Source organism: Kogia breviceps, chromosome 3, assembly GCF_026419965.1.
Source record: "Kogia breviceps isolate mKogBre1 chromosome 3, mKogBre1 haplotype 1, whole genome shotgun sequence".
Taxonomy (NCBI): Eukaryota; Metazoa; Chordata; class Mammalia; order Artiodactyla; family Physeteridae; genus Kogia; species Kogia breviceps.
Genome location: NC_081312.1, coordinates 131,661,983 through 131,672,921, shown reverse-complemented (window position 1 = coordinate 131,672,921; position 10,939 = coordinate 131,661,983).

The following is a 10,939-nucleotide window of genomic DNA, read 5'->3' as shown; positions in this document are numbered from 1 at the left end:
TTTAGGAAAAGCTTCAGGGCCTGAGTTAGGCACAGCCTCAGGACTTCACTTAAGGACACTGACAGGGCTTTCTTTGGGACAGAATCAGGAACGTGCATAGAAATGCGGCAGGAAATTATCTCAGGATAGTGTCCAGATTTTAGTTATTGATTTCAACAGGTCCCATGTTAGGGACAGATTCCGGGCTTTAGTGAGAGCGAGTGTGAAGGACTTATTTAGGGTTAGTCAGGGCTTAGTTAGGGAGACTATTAGGGTTTCAGTTAGGATAAGATGCAGGATATTAACTTGGGACAGAGTCAGGTTGCGGGCCAGGGATAGCGTCACGAAATGACCCAGGAAAAGCGTGAAGACCTTCGTTATTGAGAGCCTCAGGGCCGTAGTTAGGACCAGCGTGAGGGCCTAAATCAGGACCACTGCCAGGGCTTCCTATACAGACAGCGTCAGAGCATAAGGAAGGTACAGCCAAAGGGTCTAAGTGAGGCTTATCTTCAGGGCCTGAGTTCGGGACACTGTCAGGGCATGACTTAGGAGCAGCAGAAGGGCCTCTGTGGGATCAGCGTCAGGTTCTTCATTAAAGACATTATCAGGGCCTCTGTTAGGGAGAGCCTCAGGGCCTCATTTTTGGACAGCATCAAGGCTTACTTTGGGTCAGTTTCAGGACCTTGGTAAGACCTGGGTCAAGATATTAACTCAGGATAGTATCAGGACTCTAGATACTGGCGGCACTAGGGCCTTAGTTAGACACAGTGTCAGGGCCTGAGTTAGGAGTAGCATTATAGCCTTTGTTAGGCATAGTGTCAGGGACTGAGCTAGGAGGAGCCTCCAGGCCTAAGTTTGGAACAGGTTTACAGCCTCGGGACTAATTTCAGGGCGTTATTTAGGGACAGCATCAGGGATTTAGTTAGCATAACAGGAGGAATTCCTACAAGCACCCTGAAAGCCAACACACGCAGATGCAGAAGTAAACCATACACGCTGGTATAAAGGAATATTCCACAGAAGTTGAGTACATTTTGTTTAAGGTGCGTAAGAGTTTAAACATTATTTTTTTCAGAAAACTATATCCAGAAGATGAAGGAATTTCATCCTAAAGAATCTCTTTAGCTAAATTTAACATTAGCAAAAGAGAAGTTTACGTTCAGGTCTAGGGCTAGTGTCAGGTAATGACCTAGGTTTGGAAACAAGCCCTTAGTTACGTAGAGAATCAGGGCCTAATTTAGGACCTGTGCCAGGGCTTCAGGTAGGGACAGTGTCAGAGCCTGATATAGGGAGAATGTGAGAGCCTGAGTGAGGCCTAGCGTCAGGCCCCTAGATGCAGACACTGTCAGGGCATGACTTAGGAGCAGCATCAGGGCCTTTGTGGAGTCAGCATTCAGATCATAGTTAAAGACATGAGCAGGGCTTGAGTGAGTCACAGAATCAAGGCCTCGGTTAAGGAATGCTTCGGGGCCTGAGTTAGGCACAGCCTCACGTCTTCAGTTAAGGAGAGCGACAGGGCTCTCTTTGGGACAGTGTCAGAACCTTGGATAGAAATGTGTCAGCATATTAGCTCAGGATAGTGTCCGGATTTTAGTTATTGATTGCAGCAGGACCCATGTTAGGGACAGATTCCAGGCCTTAGTGAGAGATAGTGTCAAGACCTTAGTTACTGAGAGCATCAGGGCCTTCTTTAGAAGCAATGTTAGGGCTTCATGTAAAAATAGCATCACGGACTGGCTTCGGGCGAGCGACAGGGCCTGAGTGAGGCCTAGCGTCATTCCTGTAGGTGGGGACACTGTCAGGGCGTGACACAGGAGCAGCATCAGTGCCTTTGTTGGATCAGCATTATGGTCTTCGTTAAAGACATGAGCAGGCCTTCTGTTAGGGACAGCGTCACGGATTACGTAGCGATATTTTCAGGACCTTAGTAAGAGATGGGAGAGTAAATTAGCTGAGGATAGTGTGAGGACTTTAGATATTGATGGCATCAGGGCCTTAGTTAGGGACAGTGTCAGGCCGTGAGTTAGGCCTAACATCCAGGCCTTAGTTAGGGACAGTGTCACGGCGTGGGGACTCAATTCAGGTCCTGACATCGGCACAGCATAAGGGCTTCAGTTAGCATAAGAGGCAGGACATTAGCTAGGGACAGGGTTAGGGTAAAGTCTAGGGATTGTGTCAGCAAATGACCTCGGGATAGTGTCAAGACCTTAGTTACTGAGAACCTGAGGGCTTATTTAGGACCAGCATCAGGGTCGGACTTAGGGCAAGCAAGAGGGCCTGAGTGAGGCCCAGCTTCAGGCCCCTAGCTGGAGACAGTGTCAGGGCATGACGTCGAAGCAGCATCAGGGCCTTTGTTGGGTCAGCATTTGGGTCATAGTAAAGGACATGAGCAGGGCCTGAGTGAGTCAGAGAATCGAGGCCTCCGTTAGGAAAAGCTTCAGGGCCTGAGTTAGGCACAGCCTCTCGTCTTCATTTAAGGACAGCGACAGGCCTTTCTTTGGGACTGTGTCAGGTCCGTGGATAGAAATGTGTCAGGATATTAGCTCAGGATAGTGTCCGGATATTCATTATTGATTGCAGAAGGTCCCATGTTAGGGACACATTCTGGGCCTTAGTGAGAGATAGGGTCAATGCCTTAATTAGGATTAGTCCGGGCCTTAGTTAGGGAGAGTATTAGGGTTTCAATTAGGATAAGATGCAGGACATTAGCTTGGGACAGACTCATGATCCGAGCCAGGGATAGTGTCAGCCAATGACCTGGGCTGGTGTCAAGACCTTAGTTACTTAGAGAATCGGGGCCTAATTTAGGACCTGTGTCAGGGCTTCGTGTAGGGACAGCATCAGAGCCTGACTTAGGGAGAACGTCTAGGCCCGAGTGAGGCCTAGTGTCAGCCCACTAGCTGGAGACACAGGGCATGACGTAGGAACAGCATCAGGGCCTTTGTTGGGTCAGCATTCGGGTCATAGTGAAAGACATGAGCAGGGCCTGTGTTAGTCACAGAATCAAGGCCTCAGTTAGGGAAAGTTTCAGGGCGTGAGTTAGGCACAGCCTCAGGTCTTCACTTAAGGATTGCAACAGGCTTTCTTTTGGAAAGTATCAGGACAGTGGATAGAAATGAGTCAGGGTAATAGGTCAGGACAGTGTCCGGATTTTAGTTATTGATTGCAGCAGGGACCATTAGGGATAGATTCTGGATGTTGGTGAGAGATAGTGTGAAGGCCTTTGTTAGGTTTAGTCGGGGCTTAGTTAGGGAGAGTATTAGGGTTTCATTTAGGATAAGATGCAGGACATGAGCTTGGGACAGAGTCAGGTTCCGGGCCAGGGATAGCGTCGCGAAATGACCCAGGAAAAGCGTGAAGACCTTCGTTATTGAGAGCCTCAGGGCCTTACTTAGGACCAGCGTGAGGGCCTAAATCAGGACCACTGCCAGGGCTTCCTATACAGACAGCGTCAGAGCATAAGGAAGGTACAGCCAAAGGGCCTAAGTGAGGCTTATCTTTAGGGCCTGAGTTCGGGACACTGTCAGGGCATGACTTAGGAGCAGCAGAAGGGCCTCTGTGGGATCAGCGTGAAGGTCTTCACTAAAGACATTATCAGGGCCTCTGTTAGGGAGAGCCTCAGGACCTTATTTTCGGACAGCATCAAGGCTTACTTTGGGTCAGTTTCAGGACCTTGGTAAGACCTGGGTCAGGATATTAACTCAGGATAGTCTCAGGACTTTAGATATTGGCGGCAGTAGGGCCTTAGTTAGAGGCAGTGTCAGGGTCTGAGTTAGGAATATCATTATGGCCTTTGTTACGTATAGTGTCAGGGAGTGAGCTAGGAGTAGTGTCAGGGTCCGAGTTACGTGTAATGTCAGGGTCTTGGTTTGGGACAGTGTCAGCGCCTGGGTTAGCACGAGTCTCCAGGCCGTAGTTAGGGACAGGTTCACAGCATCAGGAGTAATTTCAGTGCCTTATATATGTTCAGCATCAGGGATGATTTAGTTAGCATAAGAGGAGCCATTCCTGCAAGAGCCCTGAAGGCCAACACACAAGAATGTAAAAGTGAACCATGCACGCTGCTATGAAGGAATATTCCACAGCAGTTGAGTACACTTTGTTTAAGGTTAACAAGAGTTTAAAAATTATTGTTTTTAGAAACCAATATTCATATGATGAAAGAATTTCATCGTAAAGAATCTCTTTCCCTAAACTTGACATTAGCTAAAGTCAAGATTAGATTAAGGTCTAGGGGTAGTGTCGGTTAATGACCTAGATTTAGTGTAAAGACCTTAGTTACTTAGAGAATCAAGGCCTAAAATTTAGGACCTGCGTCAAGATTTTCGGTAGGGACAGCGTCAGACGTGACTTATGGAGAACGTCAGGGCCTGAGTGAGGCCTAGCGTCAGCCCCCTAGCTGCAGACACAGTCAGGGTACGACTTAGGAGCAGCATAAACACCTTGGTTGGGTCAGTGAAAGGTCATAGTGAAAGACATGAGCAGGCCTTGAGTGAGTCACAGAATCAAGGCCTCACTCAGGGAAAGCTTCAGGGCCTGAGTTAGGCACAGCGTCAGGTCTTCATTTAATTACACCGACCGGTTTGGGACAGTGTCAGGATCGTGCATAGAAATGTGTCAGGAAATTACCTCAGGACAGTGTCCGGATTTTAGTTATTGATTGCAACAGGTCCCATGTTAGGGACAGATTCCGGGCTTTAGGGAGAGATAGTTTCAAGGCCTTTGTTCGGATTGGTCAGGGCTTAGTTAGCGATACTATTAGGGTTTCATTTAGGATAAGATGCAGGACATTAGCTTGGGACAGCGTCAGGTTCCGGGCCAGGGATAGCGTCACGAAATGACCCAGGAAAAGCGTGAAGACCTTCGTTATTGAGAGCCTCAGGGCCTTACTTAGGACCAGCGTGAGGGCCTAAATCAGGACCACTGCCAGGGCTTCCTATACAGACAGCGTCAGAGCATAAGGAAGGTACAGCCAAAGGGCCTAAGTGAGGCTTATCTTTAGGGCCTGAGTTCGGGACACTGTCAGGGCATGACTTAGGAGCAGCAGAAGGGCCTCTGTGGGATCAGCGTCAGGTTCTTCATTAAAGACATTATCAGGGCCTCTGTTCGGGAGAGCCTCAGGGCCTCATTTTTGGACAGCATCAAGGCTTACTTTGGGTCAGTTTCAGGACCTTGGTAAGACCTGGGTCAGGATATTAACTCAGGATAGTCTCAGGATTTTAGATATTGGCGGCAGCTGGGCTTTAGTTAGAAACAGTGTCAGGGCCTGAGTTAGGACTAGCATTATAGCCTTTGTTAGGTATAGTGTCAGGGACTGAGCTAGGAGTTGTGTGAGGGCCTTTGCTAGGGACAGTGTCAGGGCCTGAGCTAGGATGAGTCTCCAGGCCTCAGTTTGGGACAGGTTCACAGCCTTGAGACTAATTTCAGGACGTTATTTAGGGACAGCATCAGGGATTTAGTTAGCATAACAGTAGGCATTCCTACAAGCACCCTTTAAGCCAACACACGCAGATGCAGAAGGAAACCATACACGCCGGTATAAAGGAATATTCCACAGAAGTTGAGTACATTTTGTTTAAGGTCAGTAAGAGTTTAAACATTATTTTTTTCAGAAAACTCTATTCAGAAGATGAAAGAATTTCATCCTAAAGAATCTCTTTAGATAAATTTGACATTAGCAACAGACAAGGTTACATTCAGGTCTAGGGCTAGTGTCAGGTAATGACCTAGGTTTGGAATCAAGCCCTTAGGTACTTAGAGAATCAGGGCCTAATTTAGGACCTGTGCCAGGGCTTCGGGTAGGGATAGCGTCAGAGCCTGATATAGGGAGAAGGTGAGGGCCTGAGTGAGGCCCCTAGATGCAGACACTGTCAGGGCATGCCTTAGGAGCAGCATTCAGGGCGTTTGTGGAGTCAGCATTCGGGTCATAGTGAAAGACATGAGCAGGGCCTGAGTGAGTCAGAGAATCGAGGCCTCAGTTAGGGAAATCTTGAGGTCCTGAGTTAGGCACAGCCTCTCGTCTTCAGTTAAGGACAGCGACAGGCCTTTCTTTGGGACTGTGTTTGGTGGGTGGATAGAAATGTGTCAGGATATTAGCTCAGGATAGTGTCCGGATTTTCATTATTGACTGCAGCACGACCCATGTTAGGGACTGATTCTGGGCCTTAGTGAGAGATAGGGTGAAAGTCTTAGTTAGGATCAGTGAGCGCCTTAGTTAGGGAGAGTATTAGGGTTTCAATTAGGATAAGATGCAGGACATTAGCTTGGGACAGAGTCACGATCTGAGCCAGGGATAGTGTCAGCCAATGACCTGGGTTGGTGTCAAGACCTTAGTTACTTAGAGAATCAGGGCCTAATTTAGGACCTGTGTCAGGGTTTCGGGTAGGGACAGCGTCAAAGCCTGACTTAGGGAGAACATCTAGGCCTGAGTGCGGCCTAGTGTCAGCCCACTAGCTGGAGACACAGGGCATGACGTAGGAACAGCATCAGGGCCTTTGTTGGGTCAGCATTCGGGTCATAGTGAAAGAAATGAGCAGGGCCTGTGTTAGTCACAGAATCAAGGCCTCAGTTAGGGAAAGTTTCAGGGCCTGAGTTAGGCACAGCCTCAGGTCTTCACCTAAGGACGGCAACAGGCTTTCTTTTGGAAAGTATCAGGACAGTGGATAGAAATGAGTCAGGGTAATAGCTCAGGACAGTGTCCGGATTTTAGTTATTGATTGCGGCAGGGACCATTAGGGATATATTCTGGGTGTTCGTGAGAGATAGTGTGAAGGCCTTTGTTAGGTTTAATCAGGGCTTAGTTAGGGATACTATTAGGGTTTCATTTAGGATAAGATGCAGGACATGAGCTTGGGACAGAGTCAGGTTCCGGGCCAGGGATAGCGTCGCGAAATGACCCAGGAAAAGCGTGAAGACCTTCGTTATTGAGAGCCTCAGGGCCTTACTTAGGACCAGCGTGAGGGCCTAAATCAGGACCACTGCCAGGGCTTCCTATACAGACAGCGTCAGAGCATAAGGAAGGTACAGCCAAAGGGCCTAAGTGAGGCTTATCTTTAGGGCCTGAGTTCGGGACACTGTCAGGGCATGACTTAGGAGCAGCAGAAGGGCCTCTGTGGGATCAGCGTGAGGGTCTTCACTAAAGACATTATCAGGGCCTCTGTTAGGGAGAGCCGCAGGACCTCATTTTCGGACAGCATCAAGGCTTACTTTGGGTCAGTTTCAGGACCTTGGTAAGACCTGGGTCAGGATATTAACTCAGGATAGCATCAGGACTTTAGATATTGGCGGCAGTAGGGCCTTAGTTAGAGTCAGTGTCAGGGTCTGAGTTAGGAATATCATTATGGGCTTCGTTAGGTATAGTGTCAGGGACTGAGCTAGGAGTAGTGTCAGGGTCCGAGTTACGTGTAATGTCAGGGTCTTGGTTTGGGACAGTGTCAGCGCCTGGGTTAGCACGAGTCTCCAGGCCGTAGTTAGGGACAGGTTCACAGCATCGGGAGTAATTTCAGCGCCTTCTATATGTTGAGGATCAGGGATGATTTAGTTAGCATAAGAGGAGCCATTCCTGCAAGAGCCCTGAAGGCCAACACACAAGAATGTAAAAGTGAACCATGCACGCTGCTATGAAGGAATATTCCACAGCAGTTGAGTACACTTTGTTTAAGGTTAACAAGAGTTTAAAAATTATTGTTTTAAGAAACCAATATTCATATGATGAAAGAATTTCATCCTAAAGAATCTCTTTAGATAAATTTGACATTAGCAACAGACAAGGTTACATTCAGGTCTAGGGCTAGTGTCAGGTAATGACCTAGGTTTGGAATCAAGCCCTTAGGTACTTAGAGAATCAGGGCCTAATTTAGGACCTGTGCCAGGGCTTCGGGTAGGGATAGCGTCAGAGCCTGATATAGGGAGAAGGTGAGGGCCTGAGTGAGGCCCCTAGATGCAGACACTGTCAGGGCATGCCTTAGGAGCAGCATTCAGGGCGTTTGTGGAGTCAGCATTCGGGTCATAGTGAAAGACATGAGCAGGGCCTGAGTGAGTCAGAGAATCGAGGCCTCAGTTAGGGAAATCTTGAGGTCCTGAGTTAGGCACAGCCTCTCGTCTTCAGTTAAGGACAGCGACAGGCCTTTCTTTGGGACTGTGTTTGGTGGGTGGATAGAAATGTGTCAGGATATTAGCTCAGGATAGTGTCCGGATTTTCATTATTGACTGCAGCACGACCCATGTTAGGGACTGATTCTGGGCCTTAGTGAGAGATAGGGTGAAAGTCTTAGTTAGGATCAGTGAGCGCCTTAGTTAGGGAGAGTATTAGGGTTTCAATTAGGATAAGATGCAGGACATTAGCTTGGGACAGAGTCACGATCTGAGCCAGGGATAGTGTCAGCCAATGACCTGGGTTGGTGTCAAGACCTTAGTTACTTAGAGAATCAGGGCCTAATTTAGGACCTGTGTCAGGGTTTCGGGTAGGGACAGCGTCAAAGCCTGACTTAGGGAGAACATCTAGGCCTGAGTGCGGCCTAGTGTCAGCCCACTAGCTGGAGACACAGGGCATGACGTAGGAACAGCATCAGGGCCTTTGTTGGGTCAGCATTCGGGTCATAGTGAAAGAAATGAGCAGGGCCTGTGTTAGTCACAGAATCAAGGCCTCAGTTAGGGAAAGTTTCAGGGCCTGAGTTAGGCACAGCCTCAGGTCTTCACCTAAGGACGGCAACAGGCTTTCTTTTGGAAAGTATCAGGACAGTGGATAGAAATGAGTCAGGGTAATAGCTCAGGACAGTGTCCGGATTTTAGTTATTGATTGCGGCAGGGACCATTAGGGATATATTCTGGGTGTTCGTGAGAGATAGTGTGAAGGCCTTTGTTAGGTTTAATCAGGGCTTAGTTAGGGATACTATTAGGGTTTCATTTAGGATAAGATGCAGGACATGAGCTTGGGACAGAGTCAGGTTCCGGGCCAGGGATAGCGTCGCGAAATGACCCAGGAAAAGCGTGAAGACCTTCGTTATTGAGAGCCTCAGGGCCTTACTTAGGACCAGCGTGAGGGCCTAAATCAGGACCACTGCCAGGGCTTCCTATACAGACAGCGTCAGAGCATAAGGAAGGTACAGCCAAAGGGCCTAAGTGAGGCTTATCTTTAGGGCCTGAGTTCGGGACACTGTCAGGGCATGACTTAGGAGCAGCAGAAGGGCCTCTGTGGGATCAGCGTGAGGGTCTTCACTAAAGACATTATCAGGGCCTCTGTTAGGGAGAGCCGCAGGACCTCATTTTCGGACAGCATCAAGGCTTACTTTGGGTCAGTTTCAGGACCTTGGTAAGACCTGGGTCAGGATATTAACTCAGGATAGCATCAGGACTTTAGATATTGGCGGCAGTAGGGCCTTAGTTAGAGTCAGTGTCAGGGTCTGAGTTAGGAATATCATTATGGGCTTCGTTAGGTATAGTGTCAGGGACTGAGCTAGGAGTAGTGTCAGGGTCCGAGTTACGTGTAATGTCAGGGTCTTGGTTTGGGACAGTGTCAGCGCCTGGGTTAGCACGAGTCTCCAGGCCGTAGTTAGGGACAGGTTCACAGCATCGGGAGTAATTTCAGCGCCTTCTATATGTTGAGGATCAGGGATGATTTAGTTAGCATAAGAGGAGCCATTCCTGCAAGAGCCCTGAAGGCCAACACACAAGAATGTAAAAGTGAACCATGCACGCTGCTATGAAGGAATATTCCACAGCAGTTGAGTACACTTTGTTTAAGGTTAACAAGAGTTTAAAAATTATTGTTTTAAGAAACCAATATTCATATGATGAAAGAATTTCATCGTAAAGAATCTCTTTCCCTAAACTTGACATTAGCTAAAGTCAAGATTAGATTAAGGTCTAGGGGTAGTGTCAGTTAATGACCTAGATTTGGTGTCAAGACCTTAGTTACTTAGAGAATCAAGGCCTAAAATTTAGGACCTGCGTCAAGATTTTCGGTAGGGACAGCGTCAGGCCTGACTTATGGAGAACGTCAGGGCCTGAGTGAGGCCTAGCGTCAGCCCCCTAGCTGCAGACACAGTCAGGGTACGACTTAGGAGCAGCATAAACACCTTGGTTGGGTCAGCGAAAGGTCATAGTGAAAGACATGAGCAGGCCTTGAGTGAGTCACAGAATCAAGGCCTCACTTACGGAAAGCTTCAGGGCCTGAGTTAGGCACAGCGTCAGGTCTTCATTTAATTACACCGACCGGTTTGGGACAGTCTCAGGATCGTGCATAGAAATGTGTCAGGAAATTACCTCAGGACAGTGTCCGGATTTTAGTTATTGATTGCAACAGGTCCCATGTTAGGGACAGATTCCGGGCTTTAGGGAGAGATAGTTTCAAGGCCTTTGTTCGGATTGGTCAGGGCTTAGTTAGGGATACCATTAGGGTTTCATTTAGGATAAGATGCAGGACATGAGCTTGGGACAGAGTCAGGTTCCGGGCCAGGGATAGCGTCACGAAATGACCCAGGAAAAGCGTGAAGACCTTCGTTACTGAGAGCCTCAGGGCCTTACTTAGGACCAGCGTGAGGGCCTAAATCAGGACCACTGCCAGGGCTTCCTATACAGACAGCGTCAGAGCATAAGGAAGGTACAGCCAAAGGGCCTAAGTGAGGCTTATCTTTAGGGCCTGAGTTCGGGACACTGTCAGGGCATGACTTAGGAGCAGCAGAAGGGCCTCTGTGGGATCAGCGTCAGGTTCTTCATTAAAGACATTATCAGGGCCTCTGTTCGGGAGAGCCTCAGGGCCTCATTTTTGGACAGCATCAAGGCTTACTTTGGGTCAGTTTCAGGACCTTGGTAAGACCTGGGTCAGGATATTAACTCAGGATAGTCTCAGGATTTTAGATATTGGCGGCAGCTGGGCTTTAGTTAGAAACAGTGTCAGGGCCTGAGTTAGGACTAGCATTATAGCCTTTGTTAGGTATAGTGTCAGGGACTGAGCTAGGAG